We start from the raw sequence: 20,740 nt of genomic DNA on the forward strand, positions 1-20,740 counted from the left end.
TCCTCCCTGACCGTGACCGTGGTCCTGGGACAAGGCTAGGCTAGTCCCTGGACCTCAGTTTCCCCTTCGTCAAACAGGAATTTGGATTATGAGATTTGCAGAGACAGGAAGGCAAATTCCTCCTCGCCCCTACGTTGGCATCCCCGCGTCCCACACACCGACCCCTCGGAGCGCTTCTCCCCGCCGCGTACCACACACTGACCCCTCGGAGCGCTTCTCCCCGCCACGTCCCACACACTGACCCCTCAGAGTGCTTCTCCTCAGGACGCAACCAGGAAGGCCGGACAGGAGGGCGGGGGTCCCCAGGCGGGCGCGTGGGCGGGGCCTGCGCGTGCCCCGCCCCCTGACGTCCCCTCCGCGCCCCTCCGGCCTCGGCGCGGGGCTGAGGCATCACGTGAGCTCACATCCGGCGCGGGAGTCCCGAGCTCGCGGCGCGCGCTCCCCGGCCTGCCCGCCGGCTCTGCCAGCAGCGTGCTCCGGACGCCCCGGGGAGGGGGGTTCGCTCCGTCGCTGGCGGCGGGAGGCCGTTCCGAGTGCACACCGCCCCCCTCCCCAGCGCCTCTTCCGTCGGCCTGCCCGGCTGCACGCCGCCGCGGGCGCCCCGGGGAGCGCGGACGCTCCTGCGCTCGGCCCGGCCCGGGCCCCGCCGCGGCGCGGCGCGGCGCGTCGTTCTCCGCTCACCCCACGAGCCGCAGCGGCCTCGAGCCCGAGCGCCCCGCGGCCGCCGGCGCGGGCCGAGGGCGATGGGGCTGGGCTGAGAGGCGAGGCGGCGGTGGCGGCGGCGACAGCGGCGGCCCCTTGGTGGCTGCGGCCGGGAGGCCGCCGAGGAGACGGCGCGGCCGGTGAGTGGCCCCGGCGAGCGGGTGGGTAGAGGTGGCTGGTGGCCACGGGGGAGGTTCGGACTGGGGGAGCTTTCGGGCCTCCGCCTCTGGCCGCCATGGGGCATCACTTTCCAGGGGCGCGCTGGGGCAGGTGGAGTGGGCAGCAGCCCCACACCGGGGGTCGTGGAGGCCTGGCCCTGATGCGCTGCTGGCAGTGGAGAGGGACGGTGGTTCAGCATCCCTCCTCCTCGCGGGGGAGGGTGCGTCCCCGGGCCGGGTGGTCGCAGGTGGGTGGACCGGTGCTGGGTGGGTTTATGTGTAGGGTGTTGTGGAAAGGAACCGCGGCACGCCTTAGCGGCGCAGTTGACAGCTGCGTGCCGGTCTCTGCATTTTACAGGCAACCCCAGAGAGGCCAAGTCAGTTTGGACTTGCCTGCGGGCCTCTCAAGCGGACTTCGCACTGGGAAAAACCTAGGGCCCCTCTCTAGTCTCTTGGATGAGTCTCTCATTTCCTCTCTCTGTCTCGAAGGCTTTGAGTCTCCCCATTGGTTTCACAGACTCGGGTTAGGGAAAAAGTAAGGACCTCTCTCTGGTGGTGTTTGTTAGGGTGGGGTGGGGTGCGGGGTGGCCCGGGAATGGGGCTGGAGCTAGACAGTAACTCAGTTCGGGGCTTCCTGATTTGGAAAGCGTTTGTGACAGGTGTTCATTGTTCCCATCTTCCCGTAGATCCGACCGAAACATCCTAGAATCTTGGTGTCTGGACAGAGGAGGTATGAATCACTCCCCTAATTAACTACTTTTAATCGTCAGTGTCTTCAAGCTGTATTTAGTGGTTATATTAGTGCAAAATGAATGGGTGTGGAACCGTGAGGCTAGAACCAGAAGCCAGGGTTCCGCCGCCCTTGATTCTGAACTGAGTGAGTATGTAATGGCTATTTTAGATCTGTGAAGCAGGAAGTTAGAATTTTGAAAAATCTTAGCAATGCAGGGACTCACTACAAAGGGAACACCAACCTTTAAAGGTTTCGTGGCTGAAATGAAGGGTGTGCTGATTGCTTTTGGAGGGCGAGTTCATAGTTCAGCGTTCTACCTTGGGTTAGAACGCAGCCTCTTTCCCAAGTCACATGCCTTGTGCTGGATGCTGCAGTTTTCTCAGAGGATTATTCCTTGGTTGAGTAGGTGACTGGTTGTCAGGATAAGTGTGGGCCTCTCCTGTGGTTTAGCAACCCTTTTGTAAGGCAGATTGGTTCCTGGGAGTTGTTGGAACTAGTAAAACGGCTGCTGACTGCTAAGGGAGGTTAACTGTTCCTCCTGGCTATGGTCTTGGCACCGTCCACCCTGCTGAACAGGAGGAGGGCAGCATGGTCACGTGAGAGTCTGATCAGTGTTAGTACAACAACAGTGGCCTGTTTGTCAGTCAGCTTAATTGGGTAGGAAAAGTGAGCATTTGGTTGTTTAATTTGTCAGTAGGACAGTTATAATGAAATAAAAAATACTGAGTAGTAGCAGTTTATTCTGGAAGTCAAGCCAACAAACTTGATGTACAAATCTTTTTGCAGGAGGACCCAGTTTCTTTGTTCAGGCCAATCAGAGCTTTACTTGGGGGAACCTCTGATAATTAAAGCTTTAACTTACAAATAGTTTGAGAAGAATAGGACAAATTCCTGTGTAAGTAGGAAGCTATTTTCTTGGTAATCAGAAGAAAACTTTAAATGTCTAAATAGCATCTTCTGATACTTTTTTTTTCCTTGGTTCTACAATATCAGAAGTAGAATATTTCTGTTGGTTTAGTTAACTGAATTATTTTTTTCAGACAGTATCGGTTTCCCACATGTGTCATATTTCTATAAAAAACCAAAGCTAGCTGGGTTTCTTTCATTCATTTTATTTGAAAGGCAGAGGCAGATGCTGCATCGTCTGGTCTGTTCCCCTGGTGCCCGTACCAGCCAGAGCTGGGCCAGGGTCAAGCAGGGTGCTGGGAACTTCGTCCAGGTGGCTCATGGGGATGGCAAGGTCCCAAGTACTTGGTCCATAACCTGCAGCCTTCTCAGGTGCACGTTAGAAAGAAATGAGTTGTTGTGGAGCCAGGACTTGAACCCAGCTCTCCACGATAGGGTGTGGCTGTCCTGGGTAGTGCCGCAACTGCTCTGTGCAATGTCTGGTCTCTGTCGTGTTTTAAGTATGGATTCCCACGTGGAAGAGTTGACAGTTGCAACGTGTTGTAGAAAGAGCGTGGGGCCTGGGTGCCAGATCTGAGTTTGAGTTCTCATTTTTCTTAGCAATTTTAACTAACAGTGGTAACAGTTCATATAGTTTGGAGTGAGCTTATCATATGTACTGGGCTCCGAATTAAGTGCTTGACTTGAGTTCTCACCCTGTTTTATAGACGAAGGAACGGAGGTGCGGAAGCAGCCTCGTAAACCTCATAAACCCATAACTAGAAGCCTCTAGCTCATACAGTAGTTTAGAGCTGGGATTCAGGCTGTCTTCAAAGTCTGATAGACCTGTCTACTTTGAGACTTGGCTGAGAATGTATTTAAACCAAGGAGCACTCCTCTGGAATATAATGAGTAGTTCATTTCAATGTGTGCTTATATAGCTTGGTTTTTTTTTTCTCTGATCCCTGTGAATATGATGCTTTAGAATGGTGATGTGGGGGCTGGCAGTGTCATAGCAGGCTGATCCTTTGCTACTGAGCCTCTCAATAAAGAAGAGGTCCTAAAGAAACCACGGCCAACTTCCAGCGACTCCAGTTGTAACCATAAATCTGCATAGGACAGTGATCACATGATTAATATCCAAGTAAGAAGCTCTAGGTAAACTCTAGACTTCTAAAGTTCTCTCATAAAATCTTAAGTATTTTCCTATTCTGTAATTTGCTATTTTTTCTTTGGCAAGTGCATTGTCAAGGTTATACTTTTAAGTACTTATATTTGTTGCTGTTGGGCTGGCATGATGGCTGATCCTTAGCCTGCAGTGCTTGCATCCCAAATGGGCATCAGTTCAAGTCCCAGCAGCTCCTTGTTTGATTCAGTTCCCTGCTTAAAAACTGGGAAAGTGACAGAGGATGGCCCAGTCCTTGGATCCCTGTGCCCACATGGGAGACCCAGCAGAAACTCCTGACTTCTACATTGGACTAGCCAGGCTCTGGCTGTGGTGCCCATTGGGGAGTGAATCAGAGGATAGATTTCTGTTTCTGTCCCTCTGTCTCTGTAGCTCTTTCAAGTAAAATAAGTAATAAATTTTAGAAACGAATACAAATAGGATTTATTCTTAAAATAAATAGTAGGAGATGTTACCTAGATCGTATTGCTCCAGATTTACAACCTGCTCAGTGGTCAAACTCAGTGAGGATAAGCAGTGAAAAAGGGTACCTTATGGAACTTCACTTTTTAAAAAAAATGTCTGAGAGCTGTCACGGTAGCTTAGTGGCTAAAGCCCTCGCCTTGCACACGCTGGGATCCCATATGGGCGCCGGTTTGTGTCCCGTGGCCCTGCTTCCCATCCAGTTCCTTGCTTGTGACCTCTGAGAGCAATTGAGGATGGCCCAAAGGCTTGGGACCCTGCACTCTCATGGGAGACCTGGAAGAAGCTCTGGACTCCTGGCTTCAGATTGGCTCAGCTCTGGCCGTTGGCAGTTGCTTGGGGAATAAATCATTGGATGGAAGATCTTCCTCTCTCTCTCCTCCTCCTCTCTATATATCTGCCTTTCCAATTAAAAAAAAAAAAATCTTAAAAAAAAAGTGTTTGAAAGGTAGAGTTCCAAAGAGAGAGTGGGAGATAGAGAAAGAGATCTTTTATCAGCTGATTTACTCCCCAAATGGCCACAGTTTGTGGGGCCGGGCCAAACTGAAGCCAGGCATCTTTGATCTCCCGCAAGGGTGAGAGGGGCTCAAGCAGCTGAACTGTCTTGCTGCTTTCCCAGGTGCATTACCAGTGAGCTGTGTCAGGAGTGCGCCCACAGGGACTTTGCAGAGCTCAAACTGGATGCCAGCATCACAGGCAGCTTGATGTGCTACACCACAGTGCCAGTCTTGAAACTGGTTTTTATTCTTTTTTTTTTTTTTTCCTCAGTAGCCTAAGTGATGATGGGAAGAACCTTGTGCGTGGTAACTCAGTGATTGTAATTCTTAACATCTTGGAAAGCAAAAGTAGAATTTGTTTTTAAAAAAAGGTTTAATTTTTATTGGAAAGTCAGATTTACAGATAGAAGGAGAGACAGAGAAAAAGATCTTCTGTCCACTGGTTCACTCCCCACGTGGTTGCAATGGCAGGAGTTGAGCTGATCGGAAGCCAGGAGCCCGGAGCTTCTTCTGGGTCTCCCACATGGGTACAGGAACTCTTGGCTTTGGGCCGTACTCTACTGCTTTCCCAGACCACAAACAGGGAGAGGAAGGGAAGTGGAGCCCAAATGGGATACTGGCATATGCAAAGCGAGGACATTAGCCATTAGGCTACTGCGCTGGGCCCCAGAAGTAGAATTTCAAAATGATGTTGATGATGTGTATGTTTTTATTTTAAAGATTTATTTATTTGAAAGATAGAGTTGCACGCACACAGAGAAGTAAAGAGACAGAGCTAGAGAGAGATACCTTCTGTGCACTGATTGATTCTTCAATGGCCGAAGCAGCCAAGGCAGGGTCAGGCTGAACCCAGGAGCCAGGAGCCAGGAGTTTTATCTGGGTCTCCCATATTGGTGAGGGACCCAGTCACTTGAGCCAACCTTTCCTGCTTTCCCAGGAGCAGTAGCAGGGAAAATGGAACAGCTGAGACTTGAACCAGAACCTGTGGGGGATTCTGGTGTTGGGATGTTGCTCTACAGTGCCAGTCTGATCACATGTTTTTTTTCAGCCTGATAACATTTTTTGAAAGTGAATTCTGTTTGCTAGTATACTTGGTGACTTTACAAGTGCTAAGTGAAGAGACCTTGTATGAGAATAAACTGTCAGTTGAATGGGAGCTTGAGGCTTATCACTCTTAAAACGGATACTCTTAAAAAAATTCATGGTGGTATGCTAAAGGCAGATAACCTTTGGCATCTGTCCGGGTGACATGTCTGATGCATGTACCTAGTACCTCTTTATCTGTGTCTTTACTTTCCGTGGCTTCAGTGGCTTGCTGTCAGCCATCGTCCAAAATGATGAAATGGGAAATTCCAGAAATAAGCTTTAAATTGCAAGCAGCTCTAGATAGAAATTCTTACCCGGTGCTCTGTCCTCTGGGATATGAATCAGCTCTTTGTTTAGAGTAGCCAGACCGTATAGCAACGCGCTCATGAGTAGCCACACTCCTGGTTAGTAGGTTGGCAATGCCTGTGTTCAGGTCACCTTTTTTTTACTTACTGATGGCTCCATAGTCAAGCGTGAGTGGTGCTACTGGCTGTTACCTGTGCCTGTGAGAGCATGTGGAGTGTGGCTTTTAAGTCAGAGGTGGGGAACCTGTTTCCTACCAAGGGCTATTAGGATATTTGTCATTCATGTGACATGTGAAATTATCAACTGAAAAATGACCCTGCATTAACTGCAGTTGCCTTGGCAGGGCAGCACAGATAGCCCAGGCTGCAGATGGACCGTGGGCTGGAAGTTCTCCACACTTGTTTAAGTGAAAAGGTGAAAATACAATAGCCTAGATGCAGAGTGAGAGAGACTACATGCAGATAACTTTTATTACAGTTTATTGTTAGTTCTATTTTATTGTTAACCACTGTGTATAATTTATATATTAAACGAGTATGTGTACATATATAGGAAAAAAATCATATCCATTGGGTTTGGTACTGTTTTTTTAAATTTTCAGTCGTTCATGGATGTCATGCAGCATGTCACCTTGGCTAAGAGGATTGCTAAATATGCCTTATCTGGTAAATTTGGATCCAAGAAGTAGCTGCTGAGATCCAACCTTTGGTTTCGAAAGTTTGTGAAGTGAAACTAACCAACTTACTGAGAGAATAAATCTGTAGTCATGAGCACTACATTGTGATTGATGTGTTTAATGTAAGGAACAAAAAAATTGTTGCTGTTTTATTTGAGCTTTATATAATTCAGTATTTATTTATTTGAAAGGCGAAGTTACAGAGAGAGGAGAGACCGATCTTCCATCTGTTGTTGTGCCATTCCCAAATGGCCACAAAAAAGCCAGGAACCAGGAGCTTCTTCGAGATCTACCATGTGGGTGCAGGGACCCAAGAACTTGGGCCAGCTTCCGTTGCTTTCCCTGGCCGTTAGCAGGAAGCTGAATTGGAACTGAAATAACCAGAGCTTGAACCTGCTTTCATGTGGGTTGCAAACTGGCTTTGCCATGGCACTGGCCCCCTTGAGTTTTATTGATCTTCATTTCTTTGACACCAGAGAAATAAGATTCAGAATTAGGACACATACTTCAAATTTTTGCTTAGAGACTGCCTTGGGTTAACCGCTTCCTGCAACTGTGGCATCTCATTTGGCTGTGCCACTGCGGGTCCTGGCTGTTCCACTTCAGATCCAGCCAGCTTCCTGCTTATGTGCCTGGGAAAGCAGCAAAGGATAGCCCAGATGACTGGGTCCTGCCACCTGCGAGGGCGACACGGATGAAGTGCCTGATTTCCGCCTGGCCTAGCCTGGCCATTGTGACCATCTGGGGAGCAAACCACAGGAAGGAAGATTCTCTGCCTCTTCCCCTCTCTCTGTAAATCTGTTTTCCAAACAAACAAACTCTTAAAAAGAAGCCAAAAAAAAAAAAAAAGGTTCTGAGAATTTAATAATCAGTGATTATAAAATTTATTAACTAGAAACATTCGTAAGGTTAAGAGTAGAGGTTGGGATGGGCACTGGTTCCAGTTCCAGCTGGTCCATGTTTTATCCAGTTCCCTGATAATGTACCTTGGAAAGGACTGGGAGCTGACCCGAGTACTTGGGTACCTGCAAGCACCTGCAAGCTCCTGGCTTTTGTGTGGCCCAGCTCTGGCTGTTGGGGCCGCTTGGGGGTGTGAATCAGTTTATGGAACATCTCTGCCTCTCTCTATCTCTGCTTCTGCCTGTCTGCAACTCTGCCTTTCAAATAAGTAAACAAACCTCCTTGGAAAAAAAGTAAGAGATAATGTGAAATCCAATGAGTAAATAAATTGTGGCTGGAAAAGATGATCACTGTTAGAATAGTTTAAAATGATTTTGTGATAGAAGGGAGTGAAAGCTTAAAAAGCTGGTGGGGGTTGCTGAAGAGTTTCCATAGAGGCGTTCCCAGAGAAAGCTACCCTAGCATCTGATCTGTTAACATCTTAGGCCTACAGGCTCGTAGCAAGGCCTTTTCTAGAATCCTAGGTGGCAACACATTTGCTCAAATAGCAAGCTTTGACTACAGAATTAATCTAGTAATCATGATAGAATATTAACTCTGTTGATAGTTTAATTCCTTTGGGTTTTGTGCTTTTCTTTTTCCTAAAGATTTATTTATTTTTTATTGGAAAGTCAGATACACACAGAGGAGGGGAAGATCTTCCATCCGATGATTCACTCCCCAAGTGGCCACAATGGCTGGAGCTGAGTTGATCCAAAGCTAGGAGCTAGGAACTTCTTCCAGGTCTCCCACATGGGTGCAGGGTCTGAAGGCCTTGGGCCTTCCCAGGCCATAAGCTGGGTGGGAAGTGGGGCTGCTGAAACATGAACCAGCACCCGTATGGGATGCTGGTACATGCGAGGCAAGGATTTTAGCCGCTAGGCTATTGTGCCGGGCCTGGATTTGCTCTTAAGTGATCTACCAACACTCAGAAACTAGTTAGGTAAGAAATTTAATTTCCAGAAAAAGTAAATTAACTATGCAGAGAATTTCCTGATTATATGGTGTGGTATCTACAGGTTTCTGTGGAAAACAGTTTCTTATGCATTTCGTGTTGTTGAATGGTAAGGTAACATGCAGTCAGATGTTTGGGATGAAGTGATAGCATGTCAGTAAAGGATCCGAGGCTAGGAGCTGTTGTTTTAGTTTAATAGTGTTCACCCTGGCTTTTATTTTGTGCTCTGGTAATGGCACATCTCAAGCCTTCCTGCTGAGAATCAACTTCTAAGGGTTGCCTTTGATTGCTTGATAGGCATATAAAACAAACTATTTTTAGTTTTAAAATGACTCATGGAATTGCTCCCATGTACATGTCGAAGGTGACTTCTTTTACAGCCTCCCAGTTGCTCTTTTTCCCCCATTTGTGAAATAGGATGAAAATACCTTAGTTATTTATTTTGATACGAGACATTTTGGTTTCCAGTTCTTTCTTGGTTGACCTGAAGAATTGAGTAAAGCAAAATCACCTTTCATGTGAGGCATTGGAGCCTTTTGATCTAGTGGTTAAATTGTTGCTTGAGCCAACTGTGATCTCATCAGTGTACCTTGTTCCAGGCCTGGTTCCCCCCATGCTGCCTTCCCGCTCCTGCTCCTGGGTACCGTAGGGGCAGCAAGGGATGGGCTTAGGTAGCTGCCTTCTTGCCTGCTGTTGTGTAGACCTGGAGATGACTCCTCACTTTGGCTCCATGTCTGGGGCGCTTGCAGGCATCATTTGGGGAGTGAGTCAGGAGATGGAAGATCCCCCCCTTGCTTCTTCCATATCTCTCTCATTTGAGATTTGAAAAAGAAACCTTTAGTATAGTCAAGTCAAAATTAACTTTGGAAAAGAAATTTATAAGGGTGTCAGTTTGAAAATTGGTTGGAAATAGTTCAATTTCAAGACCAGTGATCCTCTAGCTTAGGAATAATTTTCTGAAGATTTTTTGTTGTTTGTTATTGTTGGAAAAGCAGAGTTACAGAGAAAGAGAGAGGAGAGGAGAGATAGAGATCTTTGATCTGCTGCTTCACTCCCCAAATATTCTTAATGGCCAAAGTTGGGACAGTTGTAAGCCAGGAATTAGAACTTCTGGGTCTGCCATGTGGGTGCAGGGGCCTAAGGACTTGGGCCAGCCTCTGCTGCTTTCCTATGCTGCATCAGAAGTGGAACTGCTGGGACTCGAACCGGTGCCCATATGGATGCTGGCACCATAGGCTGAGAGTTATTGCTCTGCCACTGCGCCAGCTCTAGTAGTAGGTTACGGCTAGTGAGCTGGGGTCCTGATGAGCTTCAGGAGATGCTATGTGGCATGTGAGTGGTGAACACAGGCAAGTATTCTTTGTTTCAGCTGATTTTGTGGTAGGTATCTAATGGCAGGTGCCTTTTCACTTCTTAAATTAGTTTTCTCACTTTTCTGCTTGTTTAAATAGTGATCGATTTAATTGATTTGATATGAATCCACAGTGCAAATAATAAAGAAGTATTTGTAAAAGTTGCATTTTCCCTAAGGTTCTGTCACACTTAGAATCTTGTGTAATTAAAAGACTAAGTGGTAAAGTTGGAAGATTGTTGGCACTTTGAGTGGTCCTGGGTTTCTAACTACTTTGATATTTTTGAGAACTGATACCTCCGTTATTGTTAACAGGGTCTTCATTGTTCTGAGAAAACTTTTTCCATGAAATTCAGCATAGCTGGACTTAAGCAACACTCTGAGGATAACAGTAAGAAATAGCAGTCTTTGAAGAAATTATGGTGGCAAAAGATTTAGCAGTCCTGTTCCCTGGGATTGGGCAGGGTGCATCAGAGTGAAATGTGAACCTCCAAGGCAAGGAGAGTGATTCTGAGTTATGGCTGTATCCCTTCCAAGCTCTGTAGTTTGGGGTGCAAAACCTTCTTGAATACCTGGGAGAACCTAGCAGTCTTTTAAAACTATTTTATGGGTCTTTTTTGATATGAAAATGTACTTTTTATAGTTACCCACAGTGCCTTAGGGTTTTCGTTGAATACTTTTGAGATAATTCATGGTTGTTTCCTCTTGAGTTTTTGGTGAGAATAGAATAAACTACTTGATTTAGTTAGGTTCTCAAGCATCTGAATCATATTTTCTGCTACAGCCCTGTTCATCTCTAGTGTAGCCCGTGGGGAATGACCCTTCCTCATGTTTCCTTGAAAGTTGTAGTTAGTGCCACTTACTGAAGTTCAGAAGTATTATAATTTTTAGGGGCAGCAAGGAAAGAGGCCTGTTGAGGGCCTCTTGGTTCTGCCCATAGGTTATGCTGGCATACCCAGGAGCACTGTTACCGTTCCTGTATGTGTCCAGCATAGGGCTGGTGCTGGTGCTGGGTGCACATTGATGGACCCAGTAGGTGAGTGCTGTGTTTCAGAACGTGACCCCTTGGCTGGCCTTAAGTCTCTCAGTTGAGCAAAGTTCAGAATCTCCAGCACTTACATATACTTTCTCGTGTCTAATAGGGACTAACATCATAATCTGATCCTGTTTCATAATTTTTTAGCTTTTTTTCCAGCTGTTCTTCAGAGGCTGCCCTGGGTCAAAGCCAGTTGAGTAGCCTGTGTTGTTGCTCTTTGTTAGGATTTCGCCTCTTAGTACTTCTGTGTATGCTTGTTAGCCTTGAGTTCCATTCTTCTGTCTTTTCTCCTAATGTTTCCCTCTTACCACTTGTTGACCTTGCATCCTTCAGGTCTCAGAGGAAGGATGTAATGTTACTCCTTCCTTACCTCCTCCCCCCCATCTTGGGTGAAAGTGTTTTGTAAAGTGACTTCTTCCTATACAGAAGTTGGTTACTATATTGCAGTTGGTATAATACCCCTGTTTGTTTTAAGTGCTGGATAGTAGATTACAAGATGACCACAAGAAGTTAGATTAGTATTTCCTATGATTGTGGTTCCCTGTGTAAGGCTTCTTGTATGGTAATTTATATTACCCTAGTTTTGAAATGTTTTTAAGTGTCAGTTTTTAAAAAAGATTTCTTTGAATGGTAGTTTTTCAGACAGGGCGGTGGGGGAGAGAGAGAGCTGAGTGCAGCTGGCATTTGCTGGTTCACTCTCTGTGTGGCTGCTGCTGGGCTAGACTGAAACCCGGAGCCTGGACCTCCTGCTGGGTCTCCTGTGTGGGTGGTGGGGGGCCCAAGCAGCTTAACAGGGAGCTGGATTGAAATGAAGTACCTGGATGTGAACTGCTCTGGGGATGCAGGCCCACTGCGTGCCTCAGCACTGACCCCTCCAGTGTGTATGTAAATGTTAAGTTGCGCAAGCGTGTAAGACTAATGAAAGGCTTGATGGCAGTGCCAGTCAGTAACGCTTGCAAATGTGTAGGGTTGTGCTTGCTGTACAGAACAGTTTTCTAGTGAGTGTGTGCTACTCTGGGATAGGATCTTCACGTGAAATGTGAAGTGTGCTATAGTATAGGTCTTGAGAAAAACTTATTTTGCTTTCTTGCAAACAGTGCAGTGACTCTAAAGTGAATCTTGTAGTGGGAAAAATTATTTTAGGGTTTATATCCCCTGGCAAGTTTTCATTTTTTGGGGGGATCCTTAGTCTCTCACTCCTGCCTTGTCATCCTAGCTCTTGGTCCTGTTGCTGCCTGGTACCTCCTGTGTACACTCTGCTTCTTGGTTGTCGTGCCCGATTGCAGTGTAATCTTTGAATGCTTTAATCAGTGGTGAGCTGCTTGTGTAGACACTTCTGCGCAGTAGCCGGCACCTGCGGACAGCAGTGGTAAGGGTTCAGTGTCTGCTGCATCATGGCTTCATTCATGGTCAGGTGTTAAAAATACCCGCTTGAGAGATAGCTAGTGTTTAGATTTCAGAGACCATCTTTAAAAATTATTGACATGTGGAATGAATTATTAGGGATTTGGTTAATAGTGTTAGTGTAAAAGATACAGTCACTTAAATGCATTAAAATGGAAAAAGAAACACTCATTTATGTTTTATTTAGAAAAACCCCTAATTCTGAACTTAAAATATATTGGTTTTTATTTGGGGGAACTGGGTTTATTTATAAATTTGGTTTGTTTATACAAGATGGTACTGGAACTCTTGATTTGTTAATATTTATTGTATTAAATACTCAGGCCCCATGTTCTTTTTGCTTATTTTAAAATGTTCTTACTCATTCTATCTAACTGTGTCTTTTCTAAGTACCCACACTTACCTGCGAAGAATAAAACACAAAATGTCTTTTTCCTAAGTCTGATAAGTGTGGAGGAATTTGAAGAAACAGCTGTGATCTTCTGAAATATACCTTTTAAAATGATACTGACTTTGGTATATAGCTTACATCTTTCTCTTTTTTCTTTTTAAGCTAGAATAATCTGTAGGGCATATACTTTTTGTTTGTTTTTGTACGTTTTGTGGTGCTGTCTTGCTGGCAACATAGATTTGACTCATTCTTTTTCTTAATCCTGTGAGTTACTGCCCCTCCCGTTGAAGGATACTCAGATGAGTTAGTTTTTTCCTGCTGACAGTACTGTAGCTGAATATGTGTTTTATACTTATATATGTACAAGTAGATAAGTGGTTGTGAATCATTTGTAATGAATTTTTTTAGAGATTTATTTGTTATTGGAAAGTCAGATTTACAAGGAGAAGGAGAAATAGAGGGAAAGCTCTTCTATCTGATGTTTCACTCCCCAAATGGCTGTAACGGCCAGAGCCAAGATGATCTGTAGTCAGGAGCCAGGAGCCTCCTCTGGGTCTCCTGTGTGGGCCGTCCTCTACTGCTTTCCCAGGCTCAGGCAGGGAGCCAGCTGGTTGGGAAGTGGGACCCCTGGAGCATGAACTGGTGCCCAGATGGGGTGCCAGCGCCACTAGGGTACCTTGCCTGGTCTTGTAATGATTTTTTAAAAATTAAAATAATCATTTGGTGGGGGAGGTTTCCTATCTGCTGATTCATTCCTTAAATGCCCAAGATGGTCAGGGCTGGGCCAAGACCAAGCAGAGAGGCCAGAATTCAATGTAGATTTTCCATGTGTGTGACAAGAACTGCAGTACCTGCTAGGCCCTGCCTGCCTGGATCTGCTTTGCCAGGAAGCTGGAGTCAGGAGCCAGGGGCAGGTGTGGAACTGAAGGCCTCTGATACTTACGGCATGCTAGGCAGAATGGTGGAGTCTTGAAATTGGGATTATTGAATTAAACCATGAGTAGTTTTAAATGCCAGTTGATTTTTCCAAAAAGCAATTTAGATTTGCAGTTAATAAATGATATGGTAAGGCATTGCTTGCCTGTATTTGTGTATGTCAATTTAGTGGACAAGTAAATGGTTTTCCATGTAATTTTACGCTTGAAATACACCCATCTTGTTAAGCTGTTCCCTTCTCCCTTGTTCCATAAGAGTGTAATCCTTGAATTGTAGTAGATAATTGAAAATCTGGGAGTAATCTTCATAAAGGAGCAGTAATGTACTTGATTTCCCCTTCCATGTTAGTAAACTTGATTTTAGTTTCTTTTTTTGTTTTTCTTCTCTATTTTGAGTTTACTGGTCTTCTGTTGAGACATGAATCCTAGGCATCACCTGGGGTGGATGGTGCGGTGCAGGGAGTTAGACGGTCGCCTGGGATGCCCTTGTCTTCTGTCAGAGTTCCTGGGATTGAGCCGGCCTGTGTTTCTGATCAGCTTGCTGCTGATGCATTCCCTGGGAGAAAGCAGCTGATTGGTCAGGTGCTTGGGTCCCATCCATGTTGGAGTCTTAGATGGAGTTGCTGCTTCCGATTTTGGCCTGGCCCAGCCCTGGCTGTTTTAGGCATATGGGGAATGTACTAGCAAATGGAGAATCTATCACTTTGCCTTTCAAAGAAATAAAAATAAATAAATAAAGGGCAACTTTTCTCCCCATATCAGTATGTCCTGTGGTACTAAAGCATTTTATATGTAATTCGTCATCACTAATTTCTATCACTCGGTGTAACTGTAGCTGCTGTATTTGTAAGGCTTGTTAATTATGAAGTCTGTTCCAGCTAATGTTGGAACGTCACCTGGTGGCGAGAGAGTGCAACAGCAAGCCACATACAAAGGCTGCCGGTGGGGAGGAAGTTGAGACTGAGACAGCTGAAGCAACTTGCATAACTACTCATGTTGAAATACTTTTAATTTTAAGGAAAAGTTTAAGCCTTGAGTTTTGTGCTTTGTTTTTGTTTTGGGGGTGGGAGAATAGAAGTTATGTATCCTACTCTCCTTAATAAAATAGTCCTGATATATGTGATGAGTTAATACTTCTAGATAGTAATACGATAAAGTAATTTAAAGTTTGTTACTATTTGGGCTGTGTTACAGCCTAATGCTTCTCATCTAGGCCAAAACATAGCGGGCACAGAGGTGACTTACAAATAAATCTAACTCATTGTAGAGGGACTGAAGTGTACTTGTCTGAGGAGCTTGCCAAGTGACTACCTTGAAAGTGATGCCCAGGCATATAGAGCAGTGTGATAAACAGGAGGAAGTGTGTTGTAAATAACTCAGGTTTAGACACAAGCCCGGCTATTCATTGTAGAATTAAAAGTTGGTACGTGCTTTCAACCACCTGTTCATTCTTCCTGTTGGTGAAAGTATTACTGGGACACTCAAGTCTCCCCTTACTTCCACCCCAGCTTAAAGGAGTCAGGCTTACCAACTTACTGATGTAATTGTGATTTGAGGGTTATAAGAGGGTCAATATTCTTGTCAGGATATTTTTGGTTTTCCAGTTGTGAATATTTAATCATTACCCTGAGCCTTATCATTATTTCGTATTACCAGTTGCACTGTTTTTAATAAAACATGATGAGATTTTGAATTTTTTTAAAGATTTTATTTTATTTTTATTGCAAAGTCAGATATATATAGAGAGGAAAAGAGACAGAGAGGAAGCTTTTCCGTCCAATGATTCACTCCCCAAGTGACTGCAATGGGAAGCAGGGCTGCCTGGATTAGAACCGGCACCCATATGGGATCCTGGGACGTTCAAGGTGAGGACTTTAGTTGCTAGGCTGTTGTGCTGGGCCCAGCTAGTTTTTAAGTTGATAATTATGTATTGCCTCCAAATGGTCCTTGGTGGAAAAAGATTCTCCAGTCATGATTGATATGAAATTTGGAGTATTCGGCCTCGTGGTTAACACCTGCATCTCATAGCAGAGTGCTTGGAGTTGATTCCCAGCTCTGGCTCTTGAACCCATCTTCCCACCAATGGATGAATGGTGCACAATTAGGTTGAAACACACGTGGGAATTCCTAGTTAGAGCCCTGACCCAGCCCTTAGTGTTGTGTTTGGGGAGTGAACCAGTGGATATAATCTTTGTTTCTATATGATCTCTATTTCTGTGTCAAAAACTAAGACATATCAACTTCTGTCATGAAATATAAAAATGATTCTTATACACGTAAACTTTTATTATTTATTTATTAGTGGTTTATTTATCTTTATTGGAAAGGCAGGTTTACAGAGAAAAGGTTCCCTGCCTAAATGGCCACAATGGCCGAAGCAGGGCCGATCTGAAACCAGACACCAGAGTGTCTTCCCCGTCTCCCATGTGGATGCAGGTTCCTAGTGCTGTGGGCCATTTTCCTGTTGCTTTCCCATGTCATAAGTAGGGAACTGGATGGGAAATGGAGTAGCAGGGACTAGAATCACTGGCAATATGGGATGTTGATATTGGAGAATTAGCCAGTTGAGCCAACCTTCCAGTCCCATATACATTTAATTTTTTTTTGTTTTTTTCACAACTGCCAGAGCTGAGCTGATCTGAAGCCAGGAGCCTGGAGCCTCTTCCGGGTCTCCCCCGTGGGTGAAGGGTCCCAAGGCTTTGGGCCACCCTCAATTACTTTCTCAGGCCTTAAGCAGGGAGATGGATGGGAAGCGGGGATGCCAAGATTAGAACTGGCGTCTATATGGGATCCTGGCATGTTCAAGGCGAGGACTTTGGCCGAAAGGCCACCATTCTGGACCTCATTTAATTTTTTTTTTCAAAAGATTTATTTATGTATTTGAAAAAGTTGTTTGAAAGAGAGAGGGAGTAAGAGGAGGTGCCGGGTTGGGAGGGAAGGAAAAAGAGAGGAAGACAGAGATCTTCCATCTGCTGGTTCCCTCTCCAAGTGGCAGCATTGGGTGGAGCTGGGTCAGGCTGAAACCTGAAGCTTTTGTGCTTTCCTATACCATGATTATGGAGCTGATTGAAAGTGGAGCAGCCAGCACCCAAGTGCTAGGCGTATAGCATACTGGCATTGCAAGTGGTGGCTTTAATTAACACAACATTGGCCCCTGTGTTTCATTTTTAATAAAGTAAAATAGATATCATTTGTTTCTCCAAAGGTTACTCTTTACCCTTTACCCCTTTTTTTAAAACTAAAAACTGTCTAAGTACGTACTGTTAGAGCAACTTTGGACTAATGGTGAGTCTTATGACTTAAGATGTTTGTGAAGAAGAGGTTGGTTCCCCTCCCCCCTTTAAAGATTTATTTATTTTTAGTGGAAAGGCAGATTTGTAGAGTAAGGAGGGATAGAGAGAGCTTTCATCTGCTGGTTCACGCCCCTCTCCCCATGGGTGCAGGGGCTAGAAGAAGGGGATTATTGTGCTCAGAAAGGGACTGTGGCCATCCTTTGCTGCTTTCCCAGACACATTAGCAGGGAGCTGGACTGGAAATGGAGCATCTGGGACTAGAACCAATCCAATAGGACACTGGCACTGCAGGCAGAGGCTTAATGTACTACACTGCAGGCTCTGTAAATGCAATATATAATGCAAGTGGCAAGGATTTATGCAAGAATGGCATAATGCTAGCTACACTTACTCTTCATATTGGTCCCAATACAGGTAATTGTATTGAATTTTCTAATTATAGCTTATTTTGTTACAGCTATCATATTGTTTCATAATATACCAAAAAGTCTAATTACACAAAGAGTCCACTTTACAAATGTAAATACAGTCTTGGGTTGGTGTATATTGGATACAATGGTCTTCCTTAAGCCTAAACACAGAAACAAAAGCATGTATTATAAGAGAAAGTCCAAGATGGGAAGTGATAAAATGGGTATTGAGTAGAGCTTTGTTACAATTTAGCTGGTATCCTCGGAAAATTTCCATGTATTCATTAAATTATATTATGTCATTCTTATTGTTAGGAGCTAATTTGAAGGTTTAAGTTTTGCCCTTGCAAAGAGGTGTCACAGTTTGATTATTGTGCTAAAAAATGCAGACTTATTTTCATAATTTTTGTACAAATACTTGTGGAGGTATTAAAATTGAGGTAATTCAGTGGGTAGCGTTTGCAAATTTAGTGTGTTAGAACATACTTTTGTTTCCATTGTTAAGCTAGGACTGCTGTTGAATGGCAGGTCATCTTGTTTGCTCTGACGCTGATTTGGATATTTTAAGCATATATTTAATATATACATATCAAGTACATGTACATATATACATATACATATACATATACATATACATATACATATACATATACATATACATATACATACTGATGTGTACATATATTATTGAACAGTATTGAGGGTGCTGGCTGTGCTGGCTGCACTGGAGGACCGGTACAGCCTGTTCTGGTGTGTGGCCCTTTCAGATGGGGTGTGTGGTTGATTGCCAGAGACCAAACGTCCAGAACCGCACAACACGGTGGAATGATTCCTGCGCACTCAGCAGTGGAGGGTGTCCCCAAAGTCTTCGTGCACAGCTTTAATTTTTAAAACTCCAAAATGTATGTGTGTTACAGAGTTAAAAAATATGAAAATTCTGTTACTTCAGTTTTTTTTACGTTTTAGTTTTGCTAATTTTGAATAATTCCTTTTAAATTTTAGTTTACTTGAGTCCTGCTGAAGATGGCAAATACTAACTGAAGCAGAAAGTTAACTTGTGAATTCAAATTGTTTCTCAGAATTGCTCTGCTTAAAGTGTTATTTGAGTTCTAGGTCATTCTGTACCCATGACCTGGTGAAATTGCCTGCTTTGTCATTGCAGGCACATAATGCAGAATGCCCCTCAGAGGCTGGGCACACTGAGGTGGTCAGTTAGTGGGAAACTGGGTTTGAAGCCGATGATTTAGAAATGGGGATTTCTGTATCTGTTAGGGATAGTTTCTCTTATTTTGGAAAGAAGCTTGTGATCAATACTATAAGTGGTTTTTAGTAATTATGTATTGTGATAAAAATGTAAATTCTGAAAATTAGCCATGTATTTAGTGAGAATTTTTCCTGATGGCTTCACATTGTCCTGTACTACTTTTTCTCACACAGCAAGGAAGGGTTTGGTTAGCACAGTGGCCAATGAGCTCCGTGCTGTTTAGATAACATCAAAACTCAGGCATGTCCTCTGGAAATAGAATTTCAGGGAACTAGCTGGATGTGACTTACTCAAATAATAGGAGTTCTGTCAGTGACGTTCAGATGGGAGGAGGATATATTTTCTGAAAACCTGTATAAAATAGATGAATTTAAAATTCTAAATTCTGATGTCTTAATTTTGAGAGCAGTTCTGACAGAACCAATACATAAGTATTTGGCATAAACTTCTCATTTGAGTGGGTTTTTATGCTTAGTTTTATTATATTTTTAGTATTAAGAGCCGACTTTTTAAAGCCCTGCTTATACCAGCAGTTGGGAAGAATGATGCTATAGAGCCATTGGTAAGAACGATTTTTTAAAATTTGTTTTCTGTGATGTAGAACTCGATAAAAAATGTGGTTCAGCAGCATGTAACTAAAGTTACATTTAGTAAATTCAGTATACTTTAGAGTTTTTTATTAATGCTTCAGATGTCTAATTGGGGGACGATAGAGTAGCATTTAATTATGTATTTTTAACCTAAAAAGCAATGTTATTTTAAATGTTCATATAATTTTTAATCCTATGGGTTATTGAAATAATATGGAGATTATTTACATGGTTTTAAAATTTAAGTGTTCATTTATAATATGCATTTATTTTAAATGTAAGAGCTTTTGGATTTGTTAATGGAGTTTTCTGAAAATTGATGTAAAATGTAGATTCTTAGTAATTTTCTGTTATGTGTATGTGTTAAAGGGAATAGGAGAGCAACTTTAAATTATTTTTAGTATTTTAACTTTTGGTGAAACCTGTAAAGACTTAAGAATTTTAAACTAACTACATTCTTGAGAAATAACACTGGTAAAAATCTGGAAATAGGTTATGAAAATATGTAGTGAATTAAACTGCAATACTTCCTTTAAGAATAACTTATTGGAGTGCTTGTTATGGTCAGTTTTTAACTGTAGGAGATGAGAATATAATTACACTGGAATTAGGTGAACTTCAAAGCATATTTGTGGGGAAATTTTTAAGTAGTTTAAAGTACTTAAGCTCCCAATGAAACTGTTAAATATATCTTGGACAAAAGGACTCTGCCATTGTCCGTACATGTGATGTCCAGATGCATTTACGGCAGGATGATGGACTTACAACTGCTTAAGAAGGACAACACTATTGTGGTAACACGGGGAAATCAGTGGAGAGGGGTAGGGAATTTGGGGAGGGGGGAAGGGAAATCCCAGAGCCTATGGAATTGTATCATAAAATAAAAAAAATGAAAAATTGATTTTTAATGGTATTTTAAACTTATACATCTAGGTAATTTATCTGGTAATAGATTCTGGCTTGAAAAACTTGAATTTACAAAAGTGGGAAATGTATCTGTAGTCTTGGGCAGTGAGTAGAAGATGGATGAAGAAGGGTCAGATGTGGAAACCACACAGGTTGGTTGTGGGTGATGCCAGCAATGGAATAGGTGTGAGTGTGGATTTGGGACTCAGGGTAACGTGTTTAGGAAAGTCTGTTGATTTGTTTTTCTTTTGCTTAGTGCTGTGAGGTGGACTGCCTAAAAGTTCTTCCCACAGGAAAGACTTCACGTGGGAGGCAGGGAGAAGTGATGAGCCAGGTAGCCAGGTGGAGTGGGTGAGATAAAGCGTTTCTGGGTGTAGACTTCCCCAAAATCCTCTGAGAATCTTACTAGTGCCATGTCACCAGACCTAGTAGTCTCCTTAGGGAGCAGGTGGGAACCCATCTGAGATTTCTAGAACAAGAGCAGTTACTTTTGGTGTCACTGTTAGTCTGCTTTTACCATTTTCTTTAAAAATGTTCATTTTCTTTGTTCTCTCTACACACATAGGCTAATATCT

The 20,740-nt window shown here is 43.6% G+C and overlaps 1 protein-coding gene across 4 annotated transcripts in view; it reads left to right on the top strand.

The window, feature by feature from the left end:
* The first annotated feature begins 652 nt into the window (after window positions 1-652).
* Window positions 653-20,740, top strand: part of ATP13A3 (ATPase 13A3) — a 90,023-nt gene continuing 69,935 nt past the window's right edge. For 3 of the 4 annotated variants that reach the window (XM_058662097.1, XM_058662100.1, XM_058662099.1), the window contains exons 1-2: window positions 653-842; window positions 1,547-1,590. The gene's annotated coding sequence lies outside the window, so the exon portion shown is untranslated. The remainder of the gene's footprint in view (window positions 843-1,546; window positions 1,591-20,740) is intronic. The other variant, XM_058662098.1, reaches the window with a different exon arrangement.

The sequence above is a fragment of the Ochotona princeps genome, chromosome 3, assembly GCF_030435755.1.
Source record: "Ochotona princeps isolate mOchPri1 chromosome 3, mOchPri1.hap1, whole genome shotgun sequence".
NCBI lineage: Eukaryota > Metazoa > Chordata > Mammalia > Lagomorpha > Ochotonidae > Ochotona > Ochotona princeps.